General features: G+C 39.0%; 1 protein-coding gene across 6 annotated transcripts in view; it reads left to right on the forward strand.

The window, feature by feature from the left end:
- Positions 1–18,114, forward strand: part of APBB2 (amyloid beta precursor protein binding family B member 2) — a 369,758-nt gene that overhangs the window by 115,691 nt on the left and 235,953 nt on the right. The window lies entirely within an intron of this gene.

Consider the following 18,114-nt stretch of genomic DNA (forward strand, 5'->3'; position numbering starts at 1 on the left):
GGGCATCAAAGAGAATGAGCCCAGAATGGAAGAGGGACGGCTTCCATTTTCTTTCTGCCAAGTCTTTCCTCACTCAGTCCTATTTCTTATCTCAGGCTCTACCTCTTCCAAGGATAATTGATGCTGGGAAGTCTCCCTTGCACGGGGTAGGGCAGGCCTAACCCCTTTTTCTAGGAATGGGATGGTGGTAGCCAGCTATCAAAAAATCTGGTGTCATTTAGAAGCTTCCATGCAATCCTAGGAGGTTCCTTGCTTCGAGTAGGAGTGAGCTGGTTTATATATATTGATGTAATTAAGAGTTGTCAAGAAATTGTTTTGTGCTTACCTCATATGTGTTTGGATGACTGTTATCAAAAAGAGATAACAAGTGTTGGTGAGGATGTGGAGAAAAGAGGTCCTTGGGCACTGTTGGTGGGAATGTAATTAAATTAATATAAATGTAGTGGTGCAGCCACTGTGGAAAACAGTATGGAGGTGCCTCAAAAAATTAAAAATAGAACTACCACATGATCAAGCAATCCCATTTGTAGGCATATATTCAAAGGAAATGAAGTCGCTACCTAGAAGAGGCATCTGCACTCCCACGTTCATTGTGTTCTTTACAATGGCCAAGATATAGAAGCTACCTAAGTGCCCATCAGTGGCTGAGCGATAAAGAAACCATGGCATATATACACAATGGAATACTATTAAGCCATAAAAAAGAAGGAAATTGTGTCATCTACAGCAGTGGACCTTGAGGGCATTATGCGGAGTGAAGTAAGTCAGGCGGAAAAAAGACAAATACTATATGGTATTCTATAAGGAATCTAAACCCCTTCCCCAAAAACTTACAGAAACAGAGATCAGATATGATGGTTGCCTTAGGCGAAGGGTTCGGGATGGGGGAGATGGGGAAAGGTGGTCAAAAGGTTACCAGCTTTCAATTATAATACAAATAAGTTCTGGGGATGTAACGTACAGTTTGGTGACTGTACTTAACAAAACTGTATTGTATGTCTGAAAGTTGCTAAGGTAATAGATCTTATAAGTTCCCATCACAACAAAAAGAATTTGTAAATGTGTGGTGGATGGATGGATGGATGAGTAACTAAATTTATTGCAGTGATCATTTTATAATATATGCATGTATCAAGTCATTATGTTGTAGACTTTAGATTAATACAATGTTATATGTCAGTTATATCTCAATGAAATCTGGGGGAGAAAAGAAATTTGTTTTGTGTAGAAACCTTTTCTGCTAGCAGACTAAGGTGGTACTTCCAACGTCAAGCACAGGAGTTTCATTAGGGAAAATGGAGAAACAATGGAAACCAACATTCCAGTCCTGGTTTTGCCACCTGCTAGTTATGTGACCTTGAGGTATCTAAGGTACCATGACTACTTCCTGGGTTACTCGTTTTCTTATCCATAAAATGATTTTCATATGTAATATGATTTTTAAGGTCCTTGTAAACCATAAATTCTATGAATCTATAATATCTCCTAAAAGTACAGTACAGGTTTTGAACAGATTCAAGCTGTCAGTTTCTAATGATGGTAGTTCCCATTCTTAACACCACTCTGGTTTGTGATTATAACTGTTTTGTGGAGACCCAGCCATCTGTTGCTGGAGAAGGCCATTCCTCTCGTCATTTTGATAACATACAATCCTCTTGGTATGCCTTTTTTAAAAAAATATTTATTTATTAGAGAGAGAGAGAATGAACATGTTGGGGAGGGGCAGAATGAGAGAGAGAGAGAGAGAGAGAATTCTCAAGTGGACTCTGTGCTGAGCATGGAGCCTGACACAGGGCTTGATCCTAGGACCCTGAGCTCAAATCAAGAGCCAGCTGCTCAGCTGTTTGAGCCACCCAGGCACCCCTCTTGGTGTGCTTTTTAAGTACAATGGCAGACTTGTTTTCTGACAGGGCAGACTTACCAAGTCTCCCCTGTGATTACTTCATGCAAACAGTCATGAATGTGGTCCATTGTCAGACTGAATGTTGGTGATGATGCCATTCTATTTTATTTTGCATTTTAAAGCAAGTATTATATTTTTTTTCAAGTTTTTAAATATCAGTTAACATACAGTATAAAACTAGTTTCAGGTGTAGAATTTAGTGATTCATCACTTACCTATAATACCCTGTGCTTATCACAAGTGCTCTCCTTAGTGCCCATCACCTGTTTAACCCACCCCCTCTCCCTGCCCATCTCCTTCTGCAGTAACCCGATGCCACTCTATTTTAAATGTTGGATCCTCTGTGTGTCCGAAAGGTAGCATCCAGTTTGCAATGTTCAATATATTACTTCATAGTTTAATTATAAGTGTTTGTTGGTAAGTTGGAGTTATTCGCCCTTAAAGTTTATTAAAAGAGAGAATATGTGCAGATTTTTCTATTTCTGCAAAAATGTTGTTGGGGTTTTGATGAGGATTGCATTGAATTTGTGTATCGCTTTGGGTAGTATTGAGATCTTGCCAATTTTAAGTCTTCCAACCTATGAATACAGGATGTCTTTCTATTTATTTGATTCTTTTTAAATTTCTTTTAACTACATTTGTAGTTCTCAGTGTATATATCGTTTGCCTTGGTTAAGTTTATTTCTGAGTATTTTATTCTTTTTGATGCTTTTCTAAATAGAATTGCTGTCTTAATTTCCATTTTGGATTGTTCATTATTAGTACATAGAAACAAATGATTTTTGTGTGTTGATTTCATACCTTGCGACTTTGCTGAATTCAGTTATTAGTTTGAATTATTTCTTGTAGAATCTTTAGGGCATTCTACATCTGTGACAGGTTTTCAGGTCATCTGTGAATAGAGATATTTTTATTAAATCCTTTTCAATTTGAATGCTTTTAATTTCTTTCTCTTGCCTAATTGCTCTGGTTAGGACTGCCAGTACTATATTGAACAGAAGTGGCAAGAGCAGGCATCCTTGTGATCTTAAAGGAAAATCTTTCAGCCTTTCACCATTAAACATTTTTATTTTATGGATTGGATTTTAATTTTTCCTCTGTTATAGGCCTTCATATTTGTCATTTTTAATAGTTCCATAATCTGTCAAGTGACTGGCCATAATAGAAAAACATGTTACCCAATTTTTGAAAATTCAGAATGTCATTTTTCCTATTATGAATAATGCTTCAATGAATACCTCTCTTGCATACTTTTAAATATTAATTTTGCCATTTTCTTAATGAAATGTAACTTTGTGGAAGCCTCCTGAACTATTTTGTTGTCAAGAATCCATCTTTGGGGGTGCCTGGGTGGCTCAGTTGGTTAAGTGTCCGCCTTTAGCTCAAGTCATGATCCTGGGGTCCTGGAATTGAGCCCTGCATTGAGCTCCCTACTCAGCGGGGAGTCTACTTTTCCTTCTCCCTCTTCTCCTGTGTGCTCGCTCATGTGTGTGCACACACTCTCTCTCTTTCAAATAAATAAATGAATAAATATTTTTTTAAAAAAAGAATCTTTGCATTTGGACAAATCATCAAATAAACAACTTCTCATGTAGCACCATTCATTCATTCTTTCATCATCAACAGTATAATGGATTGGTATGTGTTCAGTAGGTGCCAAGAGATAAGCAGTAAAAGTTCAGTAGGATACCCCTCTGGCCTCTAATATTTCATGATCTAGTAGGAGACTCAGTTAAAAATATTTATTTTTTAAAAAAGATTTTATGTATTTATTCATGAGACACACACACACACACACACAGAGAGAGAGAGAGAGAGAGAGAGAGGCAGAGACACAGGCAGAGGGAGAAGCAGGCTCCATGCAGGGAGCCTGACGTGGGATTTGATTCTGGGTCTCCAGGGTTAGGCCCTGGGCTGAAGGCGGCACTAAACTGCTGAGCCACCCGGGCTGCCCCAGTTAAAAATATTTAGTTAAAAACATTCTAACTTTAGTTAAAAATAAATGTTGCAGTATGATGAGTGATGCTGGCAAGATATGGTAAAGTTCCTTAAATGCATGACATTGACTTTGACAGCATTGTTGACTGGTATCCTTTATAATACAAGAGGTGTGGACCTATCCATGTCACATAAAACTAAAAAAAAATAATATGTATAATAGGCTTCATAATCTGACAGAATAGGACCCCATCTGACTTACCCAGCCTCTTTTCCTTAAAGTATAAATCTTTCTAGGATGTGTCTGAATCAGTGTTTGTTCACAGTTCCATGTATCATGTTGCTCGAGTATGCTGAGCTCCCGACTGCCAGTGACTGTGTCACACGCCTAGGTCCTTTCCACGCCTGCTACAAACTGCTGTGTTTGCAGTAAGTGTTGAAGGATTAGTGGTTCATCTGACACACTTTCATACATCACTTTTTCCTACCATGTTATACTTGCCTTACAACTTCATAGCTGTCAGTGTACGTTCCGTGATGTTGGTGAAATCAATGCTGTGTTAATTAATTACATCTTGTTGTATTTGTTTAGTAAAAGAAATTCCGAGTAAGAAAATATTTGCAAGATCATGTAATACAATAGAGATTCTTATAGTAAACCTAGAAAACTCTGCGGGTTATAATGGTTGGAACTAGAACCTACAGGAGACAAAATAAAACCCCTCTGTGTGAATTACTGGATGATCTCTTAAGCCTTTGCAGAGGGAGGAAAAACAAAGGGATCTTTCTCTATACCAACATATTAGATCAGGCTTTGGATACAATGAACCTGTTTTGGAAATAGCTGTTTACGGTTCCACCATTTTGAGGTTCATTAGCTAGCTATGAATTTGCCTCCTTTACACTTGTGCATAAAAATTGGCCCTTATTTTTAAATTTCTTAAAAAGGTAGTCTTGGAAACAGCTTTTGAGACTGATTTCTTGGGATTTTTTTTTTCTCTCTCTCTCTTGTTCTCTTTTCATTTCTGCAACCAAAATAGCAGAATTACGCCTGATTCTTCACAGAGCTGTGGTGATTAGACTATATATTTACTTTGATACACAAACATATTGCTGTGTGGAATCACTGTCCATTGTGATCCTCAGATGAAACAAGTAGGGGGGTGGCTGTGGATCTGGGATTGACTGAGATAAATTTATCTCAGCTTTTCAAAACACTATGTGAGCACAGTATAATTCACTTGGACAACTGTGGAATGAAACTCTTGTTTTAGAGGCCATTAGATATTTCATGGGAACTGACTGCACAGAGGAATATATGGTGAAGATGGTTTGGCAGGTGATAGAATTTGAGGTAGCATTTACATCACCACTGAAATACAATTAATTTCTTCCAAGGTGATTTATAGCCCGACTTCTGTGACTGAGGGATTGATCCCTTGGCAAGTCTTTATGAAATAAGACGACAGGCAGGGAAATTGTATGCACACGTCCGGCCTCGCATTTATTTTCTAAAGCCTTCTTTCCAGGGTGTGTATAATCTTGTTCTGTACAACTAACCAAAACTGTAGTTGTACTGTATCATGACTTTAACAGTAGCTCTACTTTGTCATGAAAGACTTCCTCAGTTTCCAGAAACAACAGCTACCACAGGGTGAAGCTTTCGTTCTTCTCATCCCCATTTCTATTAACGTCATTACTACCTTTGACCCTTTTATAAAGCCCTTTTGGTCCCATCAACAGTTTGTTCTAAGCTATCTATCTTAACTTCTAGCTTGGTCTGCAACATTTGTGTGGTTAGCCTGAGACATATGCAGATAAATTGCCTAGGGTTCAGCTCTCCCAGACTTGGACTAACTATGCTGCAGTACGCTCAGCTGATGGATGCAGCTTTTCAGCAATATTGATGTTTCTACAGTTGAATACAAACCTTCGGGGGCCTTGGTTTGCATTTTCATATTCATGTGGAGTTCTTGACCGCTGCTTTTCAAACAGCTTCATCTCTCAGAAAACTCTGTTTCAAAGCAGAAAGACAAAGAAAATGGTTCTTCCTCACCCACTGCTCTTCTGCTCACTCACAATAAGATTCACAATAAGAATCATGAGTGTGAGTCTTTTGCCAGATGTACATAGTGGCAACTCCCAGTTCACAAACTGATTACATTCTCATGGCTTGTTGTAAAGTCAGTTAGTGGTTTTGAACTAGGAATGTGTTTCCTAATGAGAGAAAACAATTCAAAGGATTGATGGACCTATTGAAACTTCTTTAACCCACAACGTTCCAGCGGCATCGTTCTTTTTGTACCTTAGAACCTAACCTTCCCCCGTGTTTCCTGGTGGAAACATGTCCTTGGTTCTTACGCAGCATAAATGTTTCATTCTTAACTTCGTAGACCATTAGCTATTGTTTCCTGGCTCTCCTGGGACAGGATATCAGGCAGGGTTCTTCAAAGCCATGAGGACTGGCTGAATGATTTAAGCAGAGAAGGAATTTATTGAGAAGATATTGGGTAGTTTCTGGAACTACTAGAAGTTGGAAAAAAATGGGAGCAAATACAGACTCTATAGTAGGATTCATAGCCAAGGTCATATGATACGATTAGCTCTATGCAGGGTGGATGGACCCTATCACCGGACAGGAGACCATACTGGGTCACACTGACCACAATGATGGGACCAGACACTGGTTAACAACTCTGTCACCTCAGCCTTTGCTACGTCTAGCACTGGATGTTGTCGCCGTTGCCCCTACCCATGGTAATTTCCTGCCTCTATGTGTCTCCAGCCTTAGCTGTAAGGGGGTCTGGGGCAGGTGGGTGTCCAGCCATTTTTGCCTTTATGTTGAAAGATGTGGCTCTCATCCATACTCACATGATGGGGAATTCCAATACAGGAAAGGGGTGCAGATGCTGGATATTATCCATCCTTAACCTCTCAATAAGGACAAATCTTCACTCTAAGAAGCCACAGTAGGGCCTTTGGAAGAAGGGGAGTGGTCAGCGCATGAACCCGTCAGCAGCTGCAGTTAATGAACTTGGTGATAAGAAAGATGGCTGATTCTTCCTTGTGCACTGGTGCCCAGGGACCCTTTCATTATGTGCTAATTAAAGCTAGAGGTGTGACTTGATGATTTAGGCATATTGGCGTCTCTCAGTGCATTTCTTGCTGCTTAAACATAAAATGCATTAAATTGAATTTTAGCAATCTGATTAACTTGAAGAAACAGGTTTAGATTTATCTGTTAGCTAATTTATACATAGAATGAAATTTCACATTATCAGTTTGTCTTATATGGTTGGGTGGTTTACATATTTATTAATTTCTACCATTCTTAAAATTTATTTTTTATTTGCAATAATAACATATATAGCTTATAAATTCCTGCCTGCTTATTTGCATTGTCATTTTCCTCTTCTGAGAGGTAATTATGTTCAGCTAGCTTTTTTCCATGTATTTACTGCCATATAACTTAAAGTGTTTATGTTAGGATTTCTTAATTTTTTTTTCAATTTTACACATTAAACATTGAATTCCTATGAAGGAAGTTAAAGGGGTTAACTCTGTTTTATTCTTCCTCCCTGAAATACCTGCCCTTTGCTCTCTAAGATTATTATATCTCCATTTGTTTTCACTGTAAATATTTTTCACAGCTAAGTTATACAGTATACTATGATTTTATTTTCTTCCTTGTATAGCATACTAAAGTTTTTTTTTTTTGATTGACTTATTCATCCCCCCAAAATTTTTTTAAGGTTTTATTTATTTATTTGAGAAGGAGATAGAATGAGTGCGTATGAGCCAGGGGAGGGGCAGAAGAACAAGCAGACTCCCTGCTGAGTGGGGAGCCCACCAGGGGGCTCGATCCAGGACCTCAGGATCATGACCAGAGCTGAAGTCAGACACTTTACTGACTGAGCCACGCAGGCACCCCATCCCCAAATTCTCAGTGGCTTGTCTCTTGGTTCTTATTTGTGTGTGTCTGTGTGTGTGACATTTTTTGCAGAGCCTTCTGCTTGCCTACTCCATTCTGAACTGTTTACTCTTCAGGCCTTATGCACAGCTGTTGACCTAGAATTTTCCTTCATTATCATGTTGGGGATTCTTGATTGACCTGGATGGGTGGCATCTCTTTTGGTTTTGTCTCTCTTTCGGGGAGGCACCTTGCCCAGTTGCTTCTTGAGAAAGAGTGTGTATGATATATCTTTTGGAGAACTGGCATGTGTGAAAATATCATTTAGTCTCTCCTCACATATGATTGATATGGAACTTAAAGTTGGAAATTATTTTCCCTGAGAGTTTTGGAGGCCTCGTTCCATTTTCTTCTGCTTCCAATTTTATTATTGAATTGTTGGATGCTTTTTTGATTCTGGTTACTTTATATGTGACTTTTTTAAGGGGATGGGGAGAGGTTTCAGACTCTTAAAAAAAATTCCCTCATGTTCTCAGATTCCATGATGATGTGCCTTTCTCTATAACTTTTTTCATTCATTGTGAAATTTCGTGTAGGGCGGTGGAGGATAATTTTCTTGCCATTGTTTTTCATATTCTTCCTTTTCTCAAACTCTTATTTGTCAAATGCTGGAACTTTTGTATTTGTCCTTCAGTTTGTTGTTAAAAAAATTTCTGACTTCTTACATCTGTTTCTTCTACTCTTGGGGAACCTTTATTTACCTTTATTATCTTTTAACTGTTCTAGGGATTTTTTATATCTGTGATCATAATATTAATTTTTAAGAATTCTCTCTTGCTCTTGTAGTATTTCTATTTTTATAGCATCCTATTCTTTTTTGCTTTATGTATGCAATATCTTTTACCCCTTGGAGTTAATAATGTATATATGAAGTTAAATCCTGCTTCCAGCATTGACTCTTGTTTCCTTTTAAAGTTTCTGTTTGTGATGTGAGACTCTTCATCACATGTCTGGTGATTGCTGTCCGTTTGATATATGTGGAGACATTGAAAACTGATTGGAAACTCTCTGCATGAGCAGGTTGGCAAGCTGTCTTTCTCATCAACTGGTGGCCTTACTACTGGATGACTTTTTCTTTTCAGAACCCGCCTTTTTCCATAGTTTTAGTTAACTGTAGATCTCTTTTTGGGGGCTGGTTAGTTTCTCTAGAAGAGCCTTGCAATCTCCTGTGACCATGCTTTAGGAGGCCAGCAGAGAAAAGGTCTCTTTATTCAAAGTGTACACTCAGTCCTCTCCTTCAGTGTGATACTTCCACCTATGTCGCTGTTCTTAGTGTCCTTGAGTCCAGACCTTCTCAAGTTTAACCTTTGCTGGGAGCAAACCTGAGGAGGAATGGGAGACAGTTGACATACTTCATGGCTGAGGAAGGATCTGGAAGTTTATTCCTTACGATGTCTTGTAAACAGCCCTCTGGTTTTTAGTGGCACCTCCACGCTGCCCTCTCCATTCAGGCTGAACTTTTTTTTTTTTAAGATTATTTATTTAGGGGGATCCTTGGGTGGCTCAGCAGTTTAGTGCCTGCCTCTGACCCAGGGTGTGATCCTGGAGTCCTGGGATCAAGTCCCACATCAGGCTCCCTGCGTGGAGCCTGCTTCTCTCTCTGCCTGTGTCTCTGCCTCTCTCTCTCTCTCTCTCTCCTTGTGTGTCTCTCATGAATAAATAATAAAATCTTAAAAAAAAAGATTATTTATTTATTCATGAGACACAAACACACGCACACACACAAAGAGCGGCAGAAACACAGGCAGAGGGAGAAGCAGACTCCCCATGGGGAGCCTGACACAGGACTCGATCCCAGGACCCTGGGATCACAACCTGAGCTAAAGGCAGATGCTCAACCACTGAGCCACCCACGTTCCCCCAGCCTGAACTTTTGATGTAACTGTGCCTGAATTTGCACTTCCCTAATGTTCTGTGCCCATATTGGCTTGCTTCCTCCTGACAGTTCTGTCTGTAGGCATGTAAAATTTGTCCCTGCATTGAGAATTTACTCATCATTGGCTCATCTGATTTCTATTTTCCAAAATTTTTTCCGTTACTTTTCTCCTCTTGCATTCTCTTTCTCTTTGTGAGCTTATTTCTGCCTTGTGCTTAGTGCCATTTAGTTTAGTGGGGTTTTGGAGGGATTGGAGTTAAACATGTGATTGTAATCTACCACGTACAACTGAAAATCCCTGTTAGCGCACTTTTTAGATTGGACATTTCAATTTGGATTCATGGTGGTCTGGTCCATTAAAAATTTATTTGGTTATTTCAGGATGGATTCCATTTATCGTACTTTTCAGTTTCATTCAAAAATCGTTACTCTCCTTGTCAGAGTGACCTGGGTGTCACCCTTTCTTGATTTGAGTACATAATCAGATAAAGGGTTAATTTTCTCTAAGGTATAAATTCCAAGTGTGACCTTAAACCCAGTCACAAGAATAGCATACAGTTTGCAACGTTACAAAGAAATGTCTTCCATCCCCTAGAGTTTTTCATGGTCTTAATCCCACATGGACCAATCTTTCTTAGATTGCCTACTAGTTTGACTTGAATTGTGTTCAAGGTTGGAAAACATTCTACATGGTCCCAGTTGTATTGAGTGGGATGTGGAATTTCCATGAGGTATCTCTATAGATTCTGTAGAACAATGTCAGACCATGACATCTTCTCCATTTGTAGGATAAAATAACTCAGAGCATCTCTTGTAAAATGTGGAAACATTTATAATGTGCCAAAGCTTACATTATTGAACATGTAAATACTATGGCAGAATCAGGACTATATATGATCCTCTTTCAACTTTTTCCTTAAATTTTTTTTTTAGTACTCCTATTTTAACAGTAACAGCTGATTTTATTTTTACAGTGTTTAACATATTATGAAGGTATAACAAGGATTACTGTAAAATTAGTATGGGACTTAGTCAACCACTGTAAAACAAAGAGGAAGCCAATTCAAATTTTAAAGGTTTTGTATCCTGCAGGATTTGAAGGAATATAGAAGAATCTGATCTGATTACTAATCTAGAGTTTACAGATTATTATTTTTTAAATTATGTTTACTGTCACATGGTAGAATGAATATTTTTTCTGTTTCAGACCTCATGTTCTTTGTTGATAAATCAAGATTGAGAGTATATAGAGGTTCAGAGAGGAAACATTTCTATTTGAAGGTTCCTGTTTTCATCATGATAGGTAAAGAGTGCCAGGCATCTGTTTTGTGCTAAAGCTTACTAGAAGTGTTGCTGTCTCTGAGCAATAAGCAGGAAATACTTCTGTCCTTAGAACCAAAAATAGATGCTCTTTCTCATTATCATAACTCAAAAGATCATCTTTTTTAATGAGGGCGCATCCCTTGTGGTTTTCATAGATTTAAGGATCAGATTATTTAATGCAGATCATGGAGAATAAATAGCTCTGATAAGATAGATAATGAAAATTTTCCTGAAAGCTGAAAGAACTTTGTTCTTTCTCTTTCTGTAATTTTATTCACCTCTTCTTCCTTTTATTTTTCATTCATTATTTTTGATGGTTCCTAAAGGGATTCACCTGTCTTATTTTAAGATGTTTATATATTTCTCACTGTATTTTAGCTTTAAAAGATCATCACCGGGTGAGAAAAAAAATTACTTGCAAGCAGAATTGGATGTGTTAGGATTTAGGAATACTGTATAACTTCCATTAGACAACTCTGCAAAATATTGTTTATTAATGTGTTGGCAGTTGGAAGGATAAAAATTGCTTCTTTGCTGCTTTTAGAGAGTTCTGCTTGTGTTTTGGAAAGTGGGGCAAAGGAAACTAAAGAGAAGCAAGTAGAATTAATTTAAGGGAAATAAGGTAATGTATATGAAGGTGCTTTGAAAACTTCTAAATAACACAAAGACGTTCATTACTATTGTTGCAAACCTCAACTTCAAGAGAGAAAAAAGATCCACTAGGATTTGAAAAATAAAAATGGGAAAAAGAAGAACTGACTTGGGTAAGAGAAAATTAAGGAAAAAACAAATTGAGACTATCCTAATAGAGGAGTGTTTTTTCTTTTTTTAAGATTTTATTTATTTATTCATGAGAGACAGAGAGAGAGAGAGAGGCAGAGACACAGGAGGAGGGAGAAGCAGGCTCCATGCAGGGAGCCCAATGTGGGACTCGATCTTGGGACTCCAGGATCATGCCCTGGGCTGAAGGCAGGCGCTAAACCGCTGAGCCACTCAGGGATCCCCCTAATAGAGGAGTTTTAAATCCTAGTTTGTTTTTTTTTTAATCTGAAAATGCAGTAGTACTTGTACTTATTATTTAAGTAGTTAAGTTAAAAAACATTTTATAAACCAAAAGGAAAGCTCTGTCGAAAATAATTTGGGGCAGGAATCTTATCATATGAGTTGGCGAGATTTGGGTGGAAAGCACGAGGTGGATGACTTTCTCAGCTCTAAATAAAGATCTGTGTGTCATAGGGGCTTATGTGTGGTGCTTCCACTTAATTAAGGTTTAATTTTGTTGATATCATCTGAGCCACGCATTTGTTCTCATCCACACCTTTGGAAGGCAAGTGTCATTAACCCATTTTACAGATGAGGCATCAAAGGCTAATCAACTTGCCCACAACCACTTACTTAAGTCTCCAGTAGCAAAGCCCTCACTCATCCAAGTTTGAGTTTATTCCCACTTTGCCAGATACTTCACATCAGAGCAGTTGATTCCATTGTGTTTCTGGATATTCGGCTTATTGGATTTCTCTAAAAGAAATCTTTATTAAATAACAGTGGTCAACTTACAGATATCACCCCCAGGACATGTTTTAGGCCTGGCTGTATTTGTACTAAATGATTTTAAATGAGCCCTACTATTTGAATTCTATAAGAACCAAGGAATACACAAAAAAGACCTCTCAGCTGCCCAGGTATAGGTTCAGAGTCTGTGCATTGCACCCTTCATAACTTACCTGGAATTTGTTTTTTTTTTTAATTTAGTTCTCTTATACGTTTAAATTTTCTTTGGTTTCCAAAATTGTAGTGGACTTGAGAAAGGGAAAGGTTTGTACTCTGACCATAATGAGATTTGACTCTTGAGGGCAAGGGCAAGGAGATAAACTATGAAAAGCAGAGAAAATATCTCCTAGAGTACCCAGCGGCCTTTGAGTGGAAGAGCAAATAGCCTTCTGTGCCTGGAAAGCTTGTCTAGCCACTGGCCTTTATAGGCAGGTCTAGTCTGGTTACCAGCAGTGCACACATAAAGCCACTCTTACACCCTGTCCCTCTATTCCATTGATTTATCTTCCGCAAGGATCCTGACTTAGCTTGGCTCTAGACCTGGATCTGTAACTTGGATTTCACCTTTAGGTCTCCAGAGTGTTTTTGAACCTGTGCTTTCCTTGCTGTTTGAAACTCGGCCATCTCTTACTTTTGATTCTTGGAGTGTTCTGTTGCTTTGGTAGGAACTCCACTCCTGCCAGCTCTGGTCATGGTGGTAGAAACTCAACTTCTGTCTACTATCTACTGGACCCAGCTCCTTAACCTCAGTGTTCTCTATTCCAACACAGCGAGATGATTCATAGTCATATTAATGATTCCATGTTACCCAAGATTAATTCTATTCTGGATGCTCTGAGAAGGCATTGTATTTTAGGGGAAAAAAAATCCAGTATGGTTGAAATTAAACCCATTTTATTACTCAGATGGGTAGTCCTTCAACTATTATGAAAATCTTGATCATTTCCAATATCTTCTTACTCCTTGAGGTTTCTAAAAAACAGAAATTACAGCATTACAATGGCATAGTGAAGCACATAATTATAATTCAATGAGTTATAGATAGAATATATTATTTTTGAAGAGCATAACCCATTTTTTAGTAGCTTATACCAGCTTTTGTATCAAAAAAATGGTTCATTAAAAAATCTTTTTTTAAACATTTTATTTACAAATTTGTCTTTAGGTCAATAGCAGCAAAGACTTAAGTGAGATTTTACAATATCATAAAATAGTTAAAAAAGGAGAGGGTAGAACAAGTGGTTGTTGACTTGAAATGTTTATTTTGGAGAGAATTCTTGGCATTTTTGCCTCACATCAGCATAATAATTTGTAGGAGAGGAGAGAAGCATTAATGTATTTGTTGAGGATTAATGTCCTTGTAGAGCATTTGTGTTAGTGAATATATTATGGATAATTCCATAAATATGGTAATTAAAAAGTTGCACACTAAACATTTTGTGGACTGGCATAAATATCCCACTCCTCCTCTTGATGGCCTGCATTCAAATGAATAGTGCATTGTTCATCTTGGTTTCTTAGTATTCTTAATCAAAAATAGGAAGAAGTATGGTAGTCTTAAAGATTTATTTCCTCCTCGGGGTATTGTTGATCAGATGGGCAGATACAGATTTGATGTTTTCAGGACTGAGTTTTTTTACAGTTCAGGAAAATGTCACATAGCACATACCAAAAAAGTCAAACCAAACCCAAAAACAGCAATGACCCACCCTTCCTCACTTTGGAACATTTTATTATTAAAGTTATTTCCAGACAAAACCAAGTGTGCTGCGGTGTCATGTGTAAAATGTGTTCCGTAGGATCAGTGATACCTCAGAGCTTATGTGCTCTACAAGAAGTGAAATGATGAATAATATAAATATATATTAGGACAGAAACATAGACCTATAGGGAGTGGTGGATTGTCTGAATTTTCAAGGAAGCAAGACTTGATTATCTCATTACTATCTGTTGCCCCAGTGGGTTGAACCTGAACAGGTTGCTGTGTGAAGGAGCATCTGGGAGGAGAGGCGCCATGCTGTCAGAGTAATGACGTCCTGTCCTTCACACAGAAGGAGAACAAAGAAGGCAGACAGATGTAGAGTGGGCAATTTCTATTCCTTTGTATACTCAGAATGTTCGCACCTACCTGTCTTCCCATTTATGAGGCATCCTGGTTTTTTTTTTAATAATTTCATTATTTTTATAATTTCATTATTTCTGAATCCTCTTACTTAGCGCACAATATGTGTTTATGAGTTGATAAAGATTTTCTTCTGTGAGGAGGAAAGCGAACGCAGTTGAGTGTGATTTGCAGCTTGGCTTTGAGTGGATTAGGTTGGGCAATGAAGGAATAGACTATTTCTAGTCTCACCATTTAATTGGCCTGCTTACCTCTTAGTTGTGAGAACTCTTCATTTAAGTATTGCTTTATTGATTTGTTCCGTATTTATCGACTGCTTGCTACTTATCGTATGTGCTGGGGATGCAAAGAGGAATGGCTCAGTTAGCAGGTAGGTTTCTGATGGCTTTGGAACCATTTCAGTCCTTTCTAGAATTCTGAAATTCTACCGTTTTCCAGGGATGGGCTAGAGATGTTCATGGTAACAGAACAGACAAATTGTGTAGTAGCCTCCCAGCTTTTGAGATCACAGAGTTGGCCTGGAGAACATAAAATCTACTTTCTAATGTGTTTTCCATTGCATTAGACTTTCTAATGAGCCTTGTTGTTTTGTCATTATTGGAATGCTTTCCAAGAACTATGTCACTTCACCCACTTCTGGATTTGCCAGAACTGAGGTGGAAGAGGGGACAGGAGCCTAAGGGGGATGACATTGCTGCTGTGTGAAGAGGCATTATGCTGGGCCATCTCCAGGGCAGGGGCTGCAGCCAACCACTCCCTCTCACCTTTACTTTCAACCATCTGACTCTTCATGTTTATTACGTTAGTCAGGCTGGGAGAGGTCTTTGAATGGAAGCATCTTAGGAACTCTTGTGAGATGGTGGGGAGTCATTTCAGTTAGCGAAGTATAATTTACATAAACCTTTGTGGAGAGGTTGGCACTGCAAATGAAAGATCATTTTTAAAAGAGTGTTTTTCTGAATGTTTTACTTACAAGATATTCTTTTGATACCATGAGGTTATCCTGTGGGTATGCTTACCTCACAAATGCCTCTTTCCCCCTTGATATGCACTGGCATATATGTTTATTTACCTTAAAACAGACAGGATTGATATTTACCTTAAAAAGGACGAGGTTGGTCTGTTTCCATTTTGGAGGGAAGCACATGTAAGAAACCAAGATCTTCTAGATCTAGGCTGTCACACCATTTCCATGTCAGCCCATTCTCTGTCAAGAGCCTCGCCAGCTATTTTGTCTGCAATATGGTTGTCATTTTGCCTGTTGCCTCCAAAAATCCCAGTGCTCTTACCAATGAACTTGCTCTAACTAGATTAGTCTTTATTCCTCTGATTCTAGTATTCTTCAAATATTGGGGGGGTGTTGTAGATTTCCCTTGAGGTTGAAGGTCAGCCCCATCATCTGTACTCCTGAGACTTTTCCCCACCTCCATAGGGATCTTACTCCATCTTTCCCTCCTCCCTCTTGCACTCTCAGCCTTTCTCTCTCTGCTGATTTGTTCGGCTTGTCCATACAGCACTTCCTTCCATTAGCACTTCCTCTTTCCAACAACCATCCATTCTCCATCCTCTTCTCTTGTCTCTGCTGCCAACACTTCACTGAAACTGCACTCAATCAGGGCAGCCAGTGACTGCTTATGTGGCAAATCCAAAGGTATATTTTTCATTTCTTATCTTTATTTATCTCGTTGTTTCCCATGGTGCCCATCTGCCTGTCCTCTTCAATCTTTTTCTTTTGCCCTTTGTATCATTGTTCATGCTCTCAAGGGGTCTGCTTTCTCACACTCATTCTATCATTTTCTCACTCTACCCTCATTCCTTCAAGGCTGTCACCCACAAACCTAATTTCTGCTTTGTGTCATGATCATGTAGATGGCTTTATGTTTTGCTCAGCTTTCTTCCCCAAGCTTCACACTCAAGAATATGTGAGTGTCCCCACCTGAATGTTATATACCTCCATTTCTGATGCCCCAAACTGAACCCCTTGTCTTCCTGATTAAACTTGTTCATCCTTCTCTATTCTCTATGCAGTCATCACTCCCACCATGTACATGCAGTTAATTACCAAGTTATTCTGTTGTTAGTGTCCGGATGTTTCCCAAGTACTAATTCTTCTCTTCCTCCCCGCTTCCCCACTTTCCTAATGCCCACCCTTCCTCTCATACCAAACAAGCAGACTGGCTTAACTGGCCTCCTTGCTTCTACTTTGCCTCTTTGAACCCATCCAGAAAGAGTAATGCAGCCAAAACCCAGATCTGACCCATCAGCGACTGTCTGCAACCAGAATAAAGTCAGAGTCCTTGAACATGTGGACAGGTTAGGATCTGGCTGCAGGCTTCTTTCCTGACCTCACCCAAGAGAGTCCAGCAACACTGAATTACACTGTGTAGTTTCTTACCTCTGCCTTTTCCATTATCCTTTTTCCCATTCCCAGCTTGGCTAAGTCCTACCCAGGCTGACAAGTCAGGCAATTCATTTACTTGGGAGCCTTCCTTAACATCTCCATTTATGACTAGTGCCCCAACTTGACATGAGTCTCACATCGCATCCATCCCACTGACCTTTGGAGTGTTTTTTTTTTTTTTTTAAAGATTTTATTTATTCATGGAGAGAGAGGGAAAGAGAGAGAGAGAAGCAGAGACAGAGACACAGGCAGAGGGAGAAGCAGGCCCCATGCAGGGAGCCTGACGTGGGATTGGATCCTGGATCTCTAAGACCAGGCCCTGGGCTGAAGGCGGCGCTAAACTACTGAGCCACCTGGGCTGCCCTGGAGTGGGTTATATGTGTCTCTTGGCCCCACTGGACTTCACTTTCCCTAATGACAGAGACAGTGTCTCATTCACGTTTGTAATGTCTGGCACAGTGCTTGGCATATAGGAGATGTTCAGTGTATGTTTTTTAACTGAAAAATTAATAATTACAGCAAATCGGTGCAATGTCTAAAAAAATGAACAGAAGTAATCTATGCATAATAGCTGCCTTTAGGGAACACCTGGGTGGTTCAGTGATTGAGTGTCTGTCTTTGGCTCAGGTCGTGATCCTGAGGTCCTGGGATCGAGTCCTGCATCGGGCTCTCCACAGGGAGCCTGCTTCTCCCTCTGCCTATGTCTTTACCTCTCTGTGTCTTTCATGAATAAATACATAAAATATTTTAAAAAATAGCTGCCTTTAGGAGGGGGAATGAAACGGGCTTCCAGGGTGCTGATAATGTTCTAGGTTTTGATCTGGTGTGTTCAGTTTAGGAAAATTCATTGAGCTCTTCACTTATGGTAGGTGTACTTTTCTGTATTTATATTATACTTCAAATTAAAAAAAAATCATTCTGATATCTTAACTACCCACTACAGAAAATTTCTTTTTTTCTTTTAAGCTTTCAGAGTTTTTACAGGGTGTTAGTTCAGGCATCACAACAAAGAACCAGGCACGAGCTGTTC

Source organism: Vulpes lagopus, chromosome 4 (assembly GCF_018345385.1).
Source record: "Vulpes lagopus strain Blue_001 chromosome 4, ASM1834538v1, whole genome shotgun sequence".
NCBI lineage: Eukaryota > Metazoa > Chordata > Mammalia > Carnivora > Canidae > Vulpes > Vulpes lagopus.